General features: G+C 39.9%; 1 long non-coding RNA gene across 1 annotated transcript; it reads right to left on the bottom strand.

Moving 5' to 3' along the window:
• Positions 1-4,591: 4,591 nt before the first annotated feature.
• Positions 4,592-16,874, bottom strand: LOC111472816. The gene is made up of 3 exons (XR_002715489.1): positions 16,686-16,874; positions 12,270-12,272; positions 4,592-4,606 (listed from the first exon to the last, which is right to left on the bottom strand). It is a non-coding gene; the product is annotated as an uncharacterized LOC111472816 (long non-coding RNA).
• Positions 16,875-17,646: the final 772 nt, after the last annotated feature.

Genomic DNA, 17,646 nt, shown 5'->3' with positions numbered 1-17,646 from the left:
ATCAATAGGGAAAGCTGCGGGGATTGATTGATTGATTGCCTACTTCACCTCGGTCTCTTTTCTTTCCTATTCTATTGGTCACGCTTCGAACGATTGGTTTTTCTCTTTCATTTGTTTCGTCTTTCTCTTTTGATTCCTTTCAGAATTCTCAGCATAAAGGAAGAATGAGTCTCGTAATCAAATCATCATGAATGAAAGTAAGAAGTAATAAGGTCAGGTTTATAACTAGTAAGGTAATTCTCATCAGTAGCTGTTTTTTTGTTTGCTTCCTCCTTTCTATCTTTACAAACGATTCTTCTTTCACTAGTAAGGTTTCGCTATTCTTTCCTCTCGCTAGAGGATTCCCCTTCAAAGACTATAAACTCAGTAAACTCATTCACCTTTACAGAATAAGAAGAAGATAATATGAAATCAAAACGAACAAACAAATACAGTTGAGTCAATTAAATCCTCTGTCTATATCTATTGGTCAAGTAGCTTCGCTCCGGAACCCTTTATTTAATCTGATCGAAACCTTATACTTTAATTCCCTCGTTATTCAATGACAAGGTAACATAGGCTTCACTACTCTTTTTCTTCTCTTTTTCATTCACCTGTTGGTTTCCCAATTCCATTACCTTATTCTGTTTCGGAAGGTTTAAGGAAAGATTAATTCCACTTTACTCGTTCACCTCTCTTTTCTTTGTAACTAGGCTTTTTAAACAAATAGAATTTACAGGCAGAAGAGTAAAATAGATAGCTTGAGCTCGGCTCGGTTCCTAAGAATTAATCCTTCCCTCCCCTTATACTGTATTACTAGATTGAACTGAAAAAGCAGGTGAGAGTTGTCAGGCAAAGAAGAATTTGGGGTAGAGCGGGGGATTCATCAAACTTACCTTCTCCTTGACCTGTCGGTAAAGCAATTCTACTATATGCTGGAACTTGAACAACCTTTACACGGTCTCTTTTTTTCCTCTCGCTATAGGTAGGTCGTCTCGAATCTCTTTTCTTTCTCTTTATTCTAGTGTGAGTTTTTCTTTCCTTTACTTTTGACTGTATTACCTTCCTGTTTTGCTTTAATTTTCTTCTCTGACTGATTAAACTTCTATCTGAAATACCTTTTTTTCACCTGTAGAGATTGGGTTGGCGTGAAGTGAGCGACTTCCCCTGTATTCCCTTCCCTTAACCTATTTACTACATTATTCATTTGAACTACTAAACCTATTGCTATTTCTTCTTTCTCCTATGGATTCTTGAACAGTAAACTCGGGGTAAACAGTAGGCTGATTGAACGAACTCTTTTCCTCTCCTGTAAGAAGGATGAATTCGACTCAAGATTAACCCTTTTGATTGAACGAGGTAAACAACTGAAGGAAAAGAAGAAGAAGAAACCGACACCCTGAACCTGCCTGATGTCCCTTCCCTATTTATTTCTTCCAAAGGCAAGGTAAGGTCAAGCTGCTAATTCATTCATTTATTCAAACAAAGATTGTAAACTCTCTTTAATATTTCATCTACCTTCTTTCTCTATCGGTTACGGTTCAGGATCATTAATATTTTTTTCTTCCTCTTTCCCTTCTGGCATTCTCTAACTAAAGGTGAAGTAGCGAAGTAATGAGACTAACAATGAATAGGTTTTGGTTCATGAGCTAATCCTTCCTTTTAAGTTCAATATGGTTCAAGAGTAGGAGTTCATTTATTAAATAGGTTCCCTGCCTGGGACGGGAATAGAGGTTCTGGTTCAGGAGCTGATCATTAATCTTGTCGGGCTTCACAGCAGTCTCCCTGATTTCATTCTCTTATCTTTTCTTCTCCGATAAACAAGGGTTGGTTAAACTACTTCTCTTTCATTTTCTTCTGATTCTTGCATGAATTTACTTGACTGTCAAGTGAGGGGAATAGGGATTCAGGAGTAAGTAGAGAAGCAAATAGTTTACAAGGGTCGAAGATGCGAGACAAAGGAGAGGAGCAAAGCGACTCGACCAACAGGGAGAGGAGAGGAGCAAAGCGATGAGACACAAATAGTTAGGCGAATGAGTGAAGCGACTCGACCAATAAATAAATAGAGGAGCGAAGACATGAAATAGACAGTTCAAGAAGAGGGAGCCAAAAGAGCAGAGGTTCAGTAGAATGAATAGGAAAGATGCGAAGCAGCTCCACGAGAAGACGAGAGGAGTAAAGTAAGTAGGCAGAGGAGTTCAATCGAATTAAAGGTTCAGGTAATATCAAGGAAGGAAGAAGCCACAAGAACGAGTTACATCACCTAAAAAATAGGGAGAGGTTAGGTAGTTCAGTCGAATAACGAACACAGAAAAGAATAGAGGTTAATGAGTTTACTGTTCCAGAAGTGAAGGTAGTAATAATCTAATATAGAAGGGGGTGGTTCAGCAGCTTCTCTTTCTTTTTCAGTTCAATCTGGTACTGGATTTCATGAATTGACTCTCCTGTAATCTTCAATCAATTCCTTCTCTGAGGGAAGGAATAGAGGTGAAGAAGAATAGTCCGTCCAGTTTACCCTGTTCATTCTCTTTCAGTAGCAAATCCATTATAAGGTTAAGGTTCTCGTACTCTCCCTCCTGAAAAGTCAAATTAATCTTTCATTTCTCCCCTCCCTTCAATCAATTCTCTTGTAAAGTAACTAATTCATTGACTCGATAGTAAAGAAAGGAATATCTTCTTCTTTCATTCTGGTCAGGTTCAGGTTAGAGAATAGATAAAGATGAACGAGAGAATAGGAATAGATAGGAGTGAACTCTCATGAATAGTGAGTTGAGTCTTAGTTTAGAGAGAAGCCGAGGTGAAGTAGCGAAGGTCATATAGGTTTCAGTCAGAGGCAGGAGTGAAAGCAAGCAAGAAAGAAAGAGTTGTTCAGTCTCTCTCTGGACTTCCAATGTAATTACCTCATACATGACCCTAAACATAGGGAGAGGTGATTGAGCTGATCATCCTGTTGCTTTACCGAGTGAAAGAATAGTGTTTGAATAACTAACCATAACTGAACAAGGAGTTAAGGATCATGCGGCTTGAGTGGAGTCTCTTTCCTTCCGATAATGAATAGGTGAAAGAATAAGCTTTACCCCGAGAGTTCAATGACATAAAAAATAAGGAAGGAATAGAATAAAAGGGTTAGACAGGTTAATCAGTAATAGTCCTGTTATGGCTGACGAATCTTTCTTTAGTCTTGACTCGACTGTCACAGTAGCTCTTGTTTTGCTTGATGAGTCTCCCCTCACTGTAAACTCTCATTCATACATAAGGAGTCTTTATTTACAGCTCAATAAATGAATGATGAAAGATCTCTCTCTTCTTTAATGATTATTTCCTTGTTATTAACTCTTAGTTGTCCTTACTCTCTGATTTAAGGAAGAAAAAGAGAAAGGGGGAGAGGAAGCAGTGAGAACGAGTTTACTACTGTTCAATAGGAAAGGAAAAGGAGCAGCTTTACAGGGGAAAGAGCAGTTCAAGAATCAAAATAGTTGGGTGCCTGGCTGATGAAACACTCAGAATGACCAGAGTACCTAACCCTTGAGGTGAGGTCAAGGGCATTGATAGGGAAATGTACACGCACGCACTTGGAGTCGTTTCAGATGCGATCAAAAAGCCTTCCTTTTATAGCAGAGAGTCTACTACATATACTAAGATGCGAATAGAGATGCAGAAGGTCTTCTTCAGTTAGAGGTTAAGCAGTTTACCAAGAGGAAGATGCCAATAGAGATAAGGTCGGAAGTTAGAAGGGAAGAAGCGAAGACGAAGAGTAAGAAGAGAGAGAGAGAATTGACTCGCCAGTAATGTAATGCCTTTTGAGAGGAGCCAAGACGAGGTGATTCAATTCAGGCAGGAGAAAGACTACTACTATCTATTTACCTCGTTCAAGAAGTCAAGGGAATAGTAGAGGGTCAGGTTTCTTCCTCTTTTCTTACAGTTCCAGAAGAAAAGGGACAGGAGTTTACCCCCTTCAATCCGGGAAGGGAATAGGAATAGAGGTGAATGGGCAATAGTTGTGTCTTATCATCTCTCATTCATAACATAAAGAGTTTTGGCTTTCAAACACTGTCAAGCTGCTAACTCCTTCATTGATTCAAAGACTCGTTCATCTACTTTCTCTTTCACTCTTTTTACTGTAAAGACCATGAATGAATTTTGTCTATCTTTCCCTTATTTTGAGAGCAATAGGTAATGTTGTATTAAGTCAAGAAGAAAGGAAAGAAAGATTAGCTCCTTAACCTCTCCAACTCGGTTTCACTATTCCATTGCCCTCACCGGAACCTATCCTTTCAAGTTTTAGAATCAATATAGATGCTTTGAAAGACGAAAGAAAGAAAAACAAGACAAGATTCATTCTCCGGGGAACCCCTATTACCAAACAAACACCTATAATTACCAAGTGAAAGAAAAGAGCTATTGAATATGCTTTACCGTCGGCCGAGTTCAATCAATCCATAGGACAAAGAAAGTCAATGCTGAATTTAATCCCATACCATAGAGATGATAAATCTTGATCTAATCCTTTCGTTCTCTTCTTCTATTCCTTCTCAATTCCGATTCTTTAGTTTCCCCTTCTCCTGTAAGAAAGATTCGTTAGACTGACCAAACTTCACTCCTTCCCCTTGCCTTTGACTCTATATACCTGACCAAAGACCTACTCGTTCAATCAAATAGTGAACCCTGAACCTATTCATTGTCGGTCTCTTCTCTTGATCCTCTCCATTCGGTCTCATTCACCCTTGACTGATTAAACAAGGTAAATAGAATAGGTGTTTTCAGTTGTGTCCTTCTTGAAGAAAGACTCACCAAGAATTCCCCGCCAAACAGTGTGCAGTTCTTGTGAGTTATTCAAGAATGAGAGTGTGAACTGTGTAAGTCAAAACTCAACATTAATTATCCTGATTGAACAAGGTAAAGGTAAAAGAGAGAGAAAGGAAAGAAAGTTCAGCTCCATCACCTGATTGAACAAGCAAGGTCAAGCTCCGTAACCCTATTCCATTCGTCTCAGTCTGTAGGTCTGTGTTTGTTCCTGAACCTTCACCCACGCATCCTTTATGGTCTCTTCTTCTTCTTTACTCTTGAAACTGAAAGGAAAGACGAAACAAATTCAATCAAGATCAGCTACCTACCTTCTTGAACTAAAGCAAGCACTAAGTTTAAGTCAGTTCTTTCACTCCTTCCCCTAGAACCGTCACTTTCTTTACCTTTCTTTACAATTTAATCAGGGTTTAGACTCAAGAAGAATTAGAATGAACTACTGAACCAGCCCCTGTCTGTCTCGTTGTTGCACTCCTTAGCTGCTTTTCAAGACTCAACCAACAATCAAGGAGACTCCTGATTCATTAGACTTCTCTTACGGATTCCTTTAGACAAGAAAATCCTGCTGACGTCATTGAACAGTAAACTCTTCTCTTCGTCTTCACTCCTGAACTACTGATACTGAACGAACCTCTCTCTATTCTCCTATGGATTCTTATTCTTTCTTCGGAACTGTAAGTAAAGACTGAGGATGGATGCATTCTCCTTCCCTACTTCACCTTTACCTCTAAACTATCATCAGGTCAAGCTCCTTCTCCTATGTTCTTTCTTCTGTTCGCTACTAACCAACTGGAACCAGATTTAACTGTTCTTAATCCCTTGAACTTGGGTTTCTTTCACTCTCTTTGTAACATATATAGGCTAGCTTTTCTCTGATTCTTGATTGAACAAAGCGAAATAGTTCTTATTATTTCTCCTTCCCCTTTATTATTTTATTACTTGAGCTCTTGAATGAAACCCTTCTTGATGGATTTCACTCTTGAACTGCTCATGAGCTTGCCCCCGAACCTATATGACCTGTGAGCTATTGAACTTGTCCCTTTTCTTTCACTCTGGAACTCCTCTCTGTTTAGAGCCATTTTTTAGTAGAGGTAATTACGTTGGAAGGAAAGAAGGGAATGGAATTGTTTGTGTTGTGATCCGTAACCTGATTTCACTGTCAACTCCTGTGCTGGCTGGCTATGACTTCTTCGCCCTGGGTCAAAATAGAATAATAGGTTACTTGCTTCTGTTCTTCCTATCCTTTCCAGTCTCGTTCGTCTCGCTACTTAACTTACTCCATGAGTAACCCTATTGAGTGAAAGAGAAAAAGAGAGTGAGAGTAACCCTGCCTGCATTGGAGTGAATTGACTTAACTATTGAACCTGACCCGGAACAAAGCCAAAACGAATCATTAGACTTTAAGTAAGGACCATTGATTAGGAAATGTCTACTTTCTCGGTAAATAAAAGGCCTGATTGAACTGCAAAGACTGATCCTATTGATTCCTTATTGAAGTAGGAGGTAAACAAAGAAGACTGAACCTCAAACCTGCCCCTGGCTTACCGTATTACCTGACCTTCGTCAAGACTCGAGAAAGATGAATTCATTCTCCTTTACGGGGAGAGTCACTCTGCATTGGACTTCATTGTCCGGTTCCTTCACTCGCATATTCAATCTTTACTTGCTTTCACTCTTGAACAAGGGAACTAGGCAAGCTGGATGAGAAGAAGGTCAAGCTTTGGAGCCTATATTATTCTTTAACTTCTCTTGCTTGATTCTTTCCTTTCTTTTACTCTGCTGCCTGTAAGAAAGATGAATTTCGGGTTCACTCAATCACTTGTCCCTTTTGAACAAAGTAAGTAAAGTGTCCTGATAGAAGGTCAAGCTCCTACACCTTCTGGAACAGTAAACTCCTGGACTACTACTACTACTATTACTAATTAACCTTCTGGCTTCTCTCTCTCCCCCTTACTTCGGCTGGCTGATTGTGATCTTTTTACAAGGGTTGGGTAAAACGTCTTGTCTTCTTCCTTCTTTCTTTAACTTATTCATTCTATGGGTCTCTTTTCTTGAACAAGGTAAGTCAAGACGAAAGCAGAATTATCCTCTACAGTTCTAGAATCAATGAATTAGTAGCTTTACAGTGGAGCTACTTACTCCGGAAATGAATGAAATCCTCTTCTCTTTGTTCGATCGAGTCTTATTGGTTCTTTCTCCCCCCTCAAACACAGTCAAATTAGCATTTTATATAGTATAGCTTATAGCTGCTGTTACATGAATATGTAATAGTAAGAAAATCAGGCTATTGGCTGCATGCATCTTCCGTCGTCCTATTCTTCTTGAACTAGGGTTTCACTTTAAACAAGGGGTAAAGCATCTTCTTCCTTCACCTTCTTTCACAGTAAAAAGAAACCAAAAAACTCTCCTCTCTATATTACTTTCCCTAAGTGCACCTCGCTCCTTCCCCTCGAGCTTATTACTATGACTTCTTTATTCCAAGGTAAAACTCTGTCAGTTTGTTTGCTTATTTCAGAAGGTAAATAGATTCAGTAGCTCTTCGGGAAAGGCGAACTCAAGATGAAAGTTCCCCAGCTCTAGATCCTCTGCCTTCTTGTCCCTATTTCTTCATTTCACGGTAAACTCATGTAGTGATTGATTGTTTACCTCATTCCCTTCTTTCTTTACTCAGTACTGGGTAAACTAATTCATTGACTCACTCTCCCGGAACCTATATGAGAGAGAGTTTATAGGGTAGGCCGGCCGATTCTTCTTTGCAGGAGGTAAATCTCTTTTCTTTATTTTCCTATTTCTTATTCTTCTTCTCTTTCTCCTAAACCGGAACCTATATGAGAGAGCTTACAAGGGGGGTAGGCCGATTCTTCTTTGCAGGAGGTGAAGCCCTCTCTTTTCTTTCTTTGCTTTTCCTATTTCTTATTCTTCTTTCTTCTTCTCTTTCTTTAGCTTTTCTTTACTATAAGGGATCTGCTGGAGCAAGCCTGCTTCGTTCGGTAATGATAGTAGCTTCAAGGGAATTGGTAAGGTAATACTTGGTCTTGGTCTTTGCATCTTTTTTGGCAGGGCGGGTCGCTTGAGTGAACCCAACGGTGGTTGTTTTTCCTTCCTTGTCTTATCGAACCAGTGTATGCCCATTCCTCCTTTCTTTGATGACTCCCTAGTGGATAAATAATTTGTTTCCGATGTGGATTGAAGGGGATAGATATAGATCCCTCTGCCTATCCGGAGTGTTGAAAAGAGTAAATGACTAAAAGAAGAGAAAGAGAAGCGACTAAACCGTAACCTCTGTGTCCCTCTCCTATCCTATATAGTGAATGAAAGATATTAAATGAATTAGCAGTTTTTCCAGACTCAAGCAAAAAAGAGCTAGCTACTACACCTTCGCCTTCTTTAACTTCTCTTTCTCCTCACTTACTCAGGAACAGGAATGAAATCCAGGAGACAAGACAAAGAATCCTCCTCCTCCGGCTCCTTCCTATTTATTCCATAACTGTAAACCCCTTACCTTTTGACTTTACGATCTTACATGACCTTTCTTCTTACTTCCTTCATTGGGTTTGTTTCGGTTGAGTAAGTAGCTTGCCGAGGAGAGGATTTAATTGACTCAATCAACTATAAAGAAAGGATCAGAATTAGAATCATTTAGTTAGTAGGTAGCTGAAGAAGGAAGAATCAAAGAATCAGACAAAAGACAATTCTATTGCTTGACCGTAGAGGAAATGAGCTATTTCACCGGACCCTACTACTATTTACCATAAGTTATTGAATGAAGTAAACAAGGGAAAGCCGAAACAAATCATTAGACTGATCCTATTTCTTTCACTAATTCGACTGACTCAACCTTAAATCTTTGACTAATCTCGGTCTCTTCTCTTTGACTGTAAGAAAGATGAATGTGAGACTTCCCCTAGCTAGGCTTCGTTCTCTGATCTCCTTGATTGATGAACTAACTCGCTCTAATCCTTGATTTCACTCTTTGTTTTACTACTCTCCTGCCCGCTGTAAAGACTTAGGATTCATTCCCCTATTCCTTCTGCTCATTAACCTATTCTAATTGAATAGACTTTCTTATAAACTTATGACCCTGTTGACCCTGCCTCTTCACCAGTATTAGCATTATCTGAAGTTCGTATTCTTTCCTATCTGTAAACTAAGACTCTTATTATAAGGAAGTGATTGTTCACCTCTGCCTTCTTTCACTCTTGCCCAAGAAATTGAAATAGGCTGGGTTGGATGACCCGCTCCTTCCCCTCGGCTTCTTGATCTTCTCCTTCACTCATTGCTTTCTTTCACTCTTTACTTTAGGACCATGAATTAAAAAAAGCTATCTTTCCCTTATATTTTTTGGATAAAATGTTATCCTTTCCCTATTTTTTTTTTTACTAAAATGTAGTGGAGGTAATTGATTAACTATTAAGTCAATCCTCCCGATTCATTCTCTGGTCCTTGAATTGTAAAAGAGAAATACTCCTTCCTTACTTATTCATTATCTTCTCAATAACTACTTAATCTTCCCTTATTCATTCTTTCTTTCACTCCTTTTATTCTTTCTCCTAAACTACTAAATAACTTAAGTTGTCGTGTGCCTATTTCTTTATTTCTTCTTTAATTGGAAACTCGGTAAACTCTTTAACCTTTCTAGAGTTGGTAAAGGATATTCTTTCTTTAGGCGGAACCTGAACCTGATTTGACTCATTCACCTCGTAACCAAGGCAAGGGTTTAACTATTAACTATTCTAGAAGAAGGTAAAACTATTTTACGGTCTCTTTCTTTCCCCTTATTCTCTTCCTATGAAATCTGTCACCTCTATACCTTCCCTTCGCTACTTCCCCTTCCTAGTAACCTTCCTTCTTTCAGGGTAATCTAAGAAACTAAAAGAGAAGTTCAATCACTTCTACTTCTATTTATTCTTGAACAGTAAACTGAGGCGAGAGTTTACGACCGGACTGTCCCTTCTTTCTTTGACTCCTCTACAACAAGGTCTCATGGCTGAGCCCATTCACCTGAACCTGGTAACCCTATTCAGTCCGTCAAAGAGGAAGTGTTTGACACGAAAGCTCATTCACCTCTATTCCTTGACCTTATTGAAGGAGGGAAAGCACTTTCTTTTCTTGAACAAGGTAAAGCTAGAGAAAAAGATATTTCTTTACCAATTCTAAATCATCAGAGAAAGACAAGATGCATTCTCCGGGGAACCTATAAGACGTTGTTGCCTTATTGAAGGAGTTAACTGCTTTTCAAGACTCAACCAACAGGGGACAAGATTCTTTCTCATATACCTTCTTCAAACACGAGGTAAACTAATGAATTGACTTTACTCTCTCCTCTCTCTGATTTCATTGTCAAAGATGACTCTCGATTCCTTCTCTATAACCTTTTCCTCTATTACTGGATTGGCAGGGTAAGCTGGCTGGGCCGATTCATTCTACTTCTCTTTCACTACTCTTTATCTAGACTATTACTGAAGAACCTTGGTAAATGGATAGGCTGGCTGAGAAGAGGGTCTTGATCCTGAACCGTAACCTGACTAATTGAACTTGAACGATTAGCTGATGAACCTGAATCTATTCCATATGGTCTCATTTCATTGCTTCGCTCCTTTACCTATCGGTTTCATTGCTTCGCTCCTTCACCTGACGAGAATAAAAGGAAAGAAGGTAAAGGAAAGTGGAATGAAATCAACAAACACAAATTATCCTGTATTTTAGAGAATGAAAGAAAGAAGAAGAAACCAAAAAGAGAATGTCGAACCAACACCCTTTTAACCCTTTTCCTTCCTCTGCCTGAACTGTCAAAAAGAAGAAACTACTTTACATTCTCCTTTTCTTTCTATTTATTCAATCAATCAAACAAGGACTCTTTCTTTCACACTCACTGTGTAACCTCAATCAATCACTACTGACCCTTCAGCCAGCTTCTGTTCTGATTCATGATCTTTAACTATGGATACTGAACCTGCTTGCCTTGCCCCTCTCTCTCATCTCCTCTTTACAGTCTCGCCGCTTCGCTTTAAGTCGAGCTACTTGCTTTGCTTGCTTTGTTTGCTTGGCCCCTTTCCCTTTCTTTTACTTTTCCAGCGTGTAAGAAAGATGTATTCTTTGCTGCCTGCCTTCTTTGACTGTTCATTCTCCCTATGTATTCTTTCTAATGGACTTGACTGGACTCTCCTCTCTCTCTTGTAAACTCATTAACCTTTTCCTTCAACGAAAGTCTCTTTGCTTGCCTTCCTTGTTCTCACATATTCTATTCATTCTCCTGAACTAACTCCGTAACCTTTCTTTAGAAAAGAGAAAGAGAGCAGCATTCTCCTTGCACTCCATACGTAACCTAACCTATCCTAATAGCCCCTTTTACTTACTGTTGGAAAGCCTAAAGCCAGATGTGAAACTGAACGAACTTCACTCCTGCTTCTGACCTACTCTACTCTTTTATCTTTCTTCTCTTTTACTGTTCTAGAAGGTAGAGGAAAGCCGAAACTTAGGATTCCTGAACTACTGAACGATTGACTATCCTATCCGAGTTTACAGTCTTTGTTTGTTTGAGGGGAGACTCTCTCTCAAGCTTCTACTGATTGAACTCCGTAAACTCAATTACCTATTTATTCTTTCTCCTTTTGCTACTTACTTACTTTGACTGATTGAATGAGGTAAAGCAATTCAATTTCCTTTTCTTTTCCTCTATGCTATGACCTTCCCTTATTGAGAACTGGGTAAATGGGGTTCTTTCCGTCCGTCCTGTCCTGGCCTGTTCCGTATGTCTCATTGCTGCGCTCCTCTTTCTTTATTCCTGAATGCGACTGAACTACTGAACGTATTGATTCTATTGCCTGCTAAACCTTAACTTAACCTATATGCTATTATTTATTTATCACTTGATTACCAGACCTTACCGAGCTAGCTTTGTTTTTCTTAGTTTTATTCCCTGATTAACCTGTAAAAGATCAATACTCTCGATTCATTTTCTTCCCTGTCAAAGATCACTACTCAAGATGGATTCAAGTTCACTTAAAGTAAATCCGAAACATGAATGAGAGTGAACTTGAAGTAAATCCTCAAGAAGAATCAATTCGAGTTCACTATCAGTCAATCCAAAGATGAATGAGACTTAACTTAAAGTAAATCCTCACTATTCTTTCATTCTTTTTTTCTCTTTCTCTTCTCTTTCTTTAACTCTTGCACAAGGTAATTTGTAAGTTAATCCTCAACTAATTATTCATTTGACTGAACCTCTCCAACTAGGCTTGGCTGATCTTAACTCTGGAACTTATTGATTTAAAGACTAGGTAGTAAAACATATTCAATTAATTCATTCTCTTCTCGAGTTCGTTATTCAATCCGGAACTATAAACAAAGCAAAGACCGAAGATTGATTCTCCTTCTTTCCCAAGGTAAAAGCCAAAGAGAAAGTCGAAAACCTGAAACCCTTATTCCTTCTTTCACTCGGTAGTAAAACAATTCAATTGACTTTTCCTTCTTTAACACTCTTTGACTCTCTTCCTCAGTACTTACTCATTCAGCTTTTTCGATCGATATTACCTTCCCTTTACCTATTTATTCACTGTAACCAAAGACTGCCGATGAATGATGTTTGTGTACGAATTGAACTCCTCTTCTTGAACGGTAACTAAGCCGAAAGATTAATGATCTTGATTGTGAACTTGGTAAAGCTATTCCATTGCCTTCACTGAACTTCTCCCAGATAGAACTGTAAAAAAAGAAGAAGAAAGATTAGAACAAGACATATGGTCGGCCGGTCTCTCTCTCATCTTTTCTTTCCTGAGCTTTCTTTAACTCCTTCCCCTTTAAAGACTCTTTCAGAAGGTCAAGCACTATTTGATGAGAACCTTTTCTGATATTCCCTTTCAAAAACTGTAAACAAAGCCGAACCTCAACAAGATTAATTATCCTTCACCTTTCGATCCATTCGATTGAAGTAAGTTAGTCCTCAATCTCAACCCTGGACGATTCTTATTGAAGGAGGTAAAGCAGCTGGGTGATAGGAACCTTCCCTTTTGACTCTATTCCGGAAGCTATTAACTGTAAACAGAAAGAGAAGAAAACTTAACCCTTTGCTCTGACTGAACCTTTCTTCACCTGACGAGAATGGAAGAAGATATTCCTTGTCTAGTCGAGTCAATGAATTCAATCCTAAACCTATGCTTTTACTGTGTTTGAAAGAATCTATGAATTAGCAGCTTTGAAACAACCCAGAACCGGAACTTCTATGACCTGACCTTAACCTATTAAGGTATTTAGTAGCCCTTTCATATGACCTCCGGCTAATTCATATAAATACCTTAGAAAGTTCAGCAATTGATCTGGTATATCGTAAAAGAGGTAGATATCTATGAGGAAACCAATAGATATTGTCACCTGATGAGTATTACGTAATAGACTGTAACAATAGGGCTTGATATCTCAATACACTGTGGCTGATTTTCTATTCATTGAATGTATTGGACCAAGGGGCATATCTGTAAAGAATTGAGTAGCGAATGCATCTATTGTCATTAATACATAAATCAAGATACCAATTAGTAGTGATTGAATTCCTTCTATGGTTCCACATGAGAAACCAGTATGAATATAACCTACATGTCCAATTGAACTATGAGCTAGAGGTCTTTTGACTTTCGTTTGGGCCATGAAGGCCAGTGCTCCTAAGATCATAGAAGCAATGCTGCAGAAAAAGAAGATTTGTTGCAATGTAGCTCCATAGGAACTATAAATAGAAAGACGTGAAATATTAGCAAAAATAGAGATTTTAGGCGCAATCGAAAGGAATGTTGTAACCGAGGTGGGTGAACCCTCATAGATATCAAGTGCCCACATATATAGAGTCAAAAGAGATATGGAGTCCGAAGGGTAGGGAGTTTTTCTTCGGGGCTTGAGAGATGGAATAGATAGGGCCCCACAAGTTGAGAATTCGCCACTGTGGAATTCACACGAAAGGGAACGAGGAATGATCAACGAAAAAAGTGCTCTCTGAACCGAAAGTGAAAGTTGTTTTCCATCAGACGGCTCTTTCCGTAACTCCACTCTCGACTTGGATTATATATCCAAAAATGTCCACTCTCAGCTATTCTACACGCTGCCGCCTAGCAGAGGCATGGTTATCTGAAGTGGATTCTCTCTTTTCTAGTGGATGCCGAACCTGTTGCCCCATTGACTATGGAGGGGGCGGGCGCAGCAGCTACATGGACCCCTTCCTTTTATTACCAGTGCTTTCTCGGGCCAAGCCGGAATTCTTGATGAGAAAGGGCAGGTAAAGCCCGAGGACAGCTATCCTACCTAATAGGCCAGCGGGCAGAACGAGGAGAGGGCCCGACAATCATACCACCGCTTTCGAAAAAGCGTGTTCCCTTCAGATAAGACGCACTGTAGGCCATCCTCGGCCTTCTTCGTTTTTTATGAAAAAGAAATCCAATCTTGATCTCCGAAAGCGTTTTCCTTCCTCTCCCTTCGTCGAGCCTTTAATGGTTGGGGGACGCATTTTCTTATCTGAACTTGGCGGGCATTCTTTACTAGCCTGATTCAAAGAAAGAGGGGTGTGAACATAGGCGATGATTTTTAGGTCCTAGGCCATTCATTCAATACAAAAGAAAGCTGTAGGGATGACAAAATGAGGTTTCCTATCTTGCAATGAAAAAGAAAAAAAGAGGAATAGAATAGACATCCCTTTTTCCGTCTATGTATTCTTTATCATCTCCCTATTTCTTTGTTTTGATATCGTTATATATCTCTCTCTAAATCAAATTGAGAAAGAATGGATTCTATCCCCTATATCGAACACTAAATTCTATCTATTGATCGAAAGATCTTCGTCAAATACCGGACTTTGCCTTTTCTTTTTTTTAGGAATTCCTCATATCCAAAGCGGCTTACCACAAGCACCCCACCTCATACGACTAGTTGGGGGGGCTGGCTGTTGGCCTTTTGAATCAAACAAAATCAAAAGTCAGTAGTAGGGGGCTGAATAGCTACTTTCTTTCATTCTCAAGGAAAGCGAAGAATCCACCTTTAGTCAATAGGAAGGAGCCTTACTTCATAAGTTTCCGGGCGTAGCACCGCAGGTTAATCTCTCGTTTTTTTAGCTTGACTTTACTAAACTAATAAGGGCTCACTGCTTGATAGTGACTTCTTTAGTTTGGTAGGATGATGAAAGACTATGCTCCGATCCTGCAAGTAATAATAGACAAACTCTGATATGAACCAAAAGACATCAATCATACAATATACTTCAATGAAGATGTGAAGAAAAGGTTGTCAAAATTATCAAAAGATGTTTCAATTCATGCCACATTGAAGAAAAATGAAGTTTGATTGTTATAAATTTTGGGTGGGTTACAATTTAGAGTTATTGTATTTCATTTATGTATTTTAAGACTTTATTTACTATAGGTTACAATTACATAATGGTTAATTATGGCCATTAGGTATGAATGTTACAACTCTTGGAATGACTTTAGTAGTTTCATTTTGAGGCTATATAAAGCCATGTATGTTGTATGTGTAAGAGACTTGGAAAAATATAGTAAAAAGAAGCATTTGTGCTCTTCTTTAGCCAATGGCTAAGTTTCTTTGCAATTCTATGTAGTTTAGGTTGCATGTAGAATCATTCAAGCTCGACATGATCAATCTTGCTTGTGGAGTGATTCGAATCTCATGGAAGTGTTCTTGCCTTGAGATATTTGATCAACAAGAATCATTCAAGCTAGACATGATCGATCTTGCTTATGGAGTGATTCGAATCTCAAACAATGTTCTTGCCTTGAGATATTCGATCAACAAGGTAATCCGAATCTTACTCCCCTTGTAGTGGTTCCTTTTCTTATCACGTTCGCTGGTAACCCGTCACAACATAATAAAAAGGAATGAGTTTAGCTGACTGAATCCAATCCATAAACCCGAAAACGAAACTTTGTTCCCTTTCGTCAAGTAGGTCAAAAAAGAGGTATACGAACGACTTTTGCTTTGCCTTAGACTCGATTGGAACAAAGCTTAGAAAGAAGGGGAGGCGAAATGGAGAAAGGAAAGGGGCAAGGGCGGTCTTGCTTGGCGCGAAGGTGGTTGGGGGTAGGGTACTAAAGGTCCTCGGACTTCCAGGCGGTTTTTCTTTTGGGCAGCTGTTCACCGTTGGATCTCGCGATATCTTTACCGAGATATCTTTTTTTCATTGTTCCCAGGGTTTTTTTTGGGTAATTTGCTCCCATGCTGCAAACAGTCAAATCTGAACTCAACCCTGTCGCCCTTCTTTCTTTCCTCGCAAGCAGGAAGCACACCAACTGGGTACCTTGCGTGATTCTACTGTGTTTTTTGCACTTGACTGGGTGGACAGTTGACAGGAAGAGAACTTAGATTCGCTTGGCCATCAGGCGGGCTAGTGCTTATCTTATGTGAAAACACTACAGAGCGAGTGGCTCTTCTAGGCGAGCTGCTGTGTGACAAGACTACAGAGAAAGCAGCGCTACGTGTAACATGCTATGGTCTCAACGCCCTTACGAGGTAGTGATGAGTTTCACGCGCTCTAAGCCCGGCCCGCGTGCGGTTAGGAAGATTGGCCATAATCTGAGCGGTATCACCCATCCTACCCTACCACCTATAGGCGGTCGTCCGTCCTACAGCCGCCTGAAAAGGAACTGTAGTGATCTTGTACAGCGATAGATAGAATCCCGATAAAAATACCACTAGATTGAGCACCACTGATTTCGTATCTGGTCAAAATCTTGGCTAATTGATCGAAGTGGGTAGCTCCAGTAGACCCATAGATCATGGAACAAATAGGGTGGGTAGGCCCAAACACCACAATACACGTATAGACGCGAACCCCCCTCGTTACCATACGTGCGACTCTCACCACATACTACTCGCACAAATACTCATAAATTCATACCGATTTCTTCCACCTCTCCAATCCTCGATCAAACTTGCGTTCCCCAGGCGCTATGAAATGGGAGTCTTGACTTCGCCTATCGTATGTATTGGCTTGGCTTCGTGCAGAACCAAGGAGGCATTCTGGCGGGCGCGTGCGTGTAGGAAGGGAAGGCCGACCACTACATAAGCTAAAGACAACGACTACAAGCAAAACCGAAAGCCACTCATTTCTATTCTTGTTGGGATTGTCTATCGATGGGAATCTATAGATCGTAGTAATTTGCCAACCTCTCTAAACTGAAATACGAGACAATTTCACTTCACACCACGGAAAAAAAGAAAGAGCAAAGCTTGCTGGGCCTTCCTACGATGACAAATGCCTCTTTTCTCTTCTCTTCAGTCTACAACAAACAAGTGGGAGAGGCAGGATTCAAGCCTACGTAGAAAAACTTCAACAGATTTACAGTCTGTTGCTTTTGACTGCTCGGCCACTCTCCCCTTCCCGGGCTAAGGCCCCCCTCAATGGGTTCTAAGAAGGAAGACCACGCCCTGAATCAATCAATAAGCTTTTTTATTTGAGGGACTAATTACTATTTATTAGCTTAGCTAGCGTTCCGGGAGAATCGAGTCATTTAGTCAGTTCATAACAATCTCTGTAAAGCAAGGGGCAAAGCTTCGACACTTCCCCCTTCCTCGCTTCTGGCTAAGCTGCGAGTGAATGAGCAAGTAAATGAACAAGCCATGTTCCTAAAAGGAGTGACTCTCTTTGTTTTATTCCCTTCCCCTATCCTTTCAAAAGCCCATAGGTTGGGCGCTCCCGCTTGACTAAGAGTTGTTTTGAAAGTCAGGCTCTTCCGCTGAGCTGAGATTCTACCCTTCTCGAGAGCCTACTTAAATAGCTTACGCTTACCAAGCCTAGTCTACCAAAAGAGGGCTACAACAAGCAAGCTTTCCCCCTTTCTTTGTTTTGGGTCGTGCCTCACCGCAGGCACT

Source organism: Cucurbita maxima, unplaced genomic scaffold (genome assembly GCF_002738345.1).
Source record: "Cucurbita maxima cultivar Rimu unplaced genomic scaffold, Cmax_1.0 Cma_Scf00088, whole genome shotgun sequence".
Taxonomy (NCBI): Eukaryota; Viridiplantae; Streptophyta; class Magnoliopsida; order Cucurbitales; family Cucurbitaceae; genus Cucurbita; species Cucurbita maxima.
The sequence above is the reverse complement of the archived record's forward strand: the minus strand, read 5'-3'. Positions and strand labels throughout refer to the sequence as shown.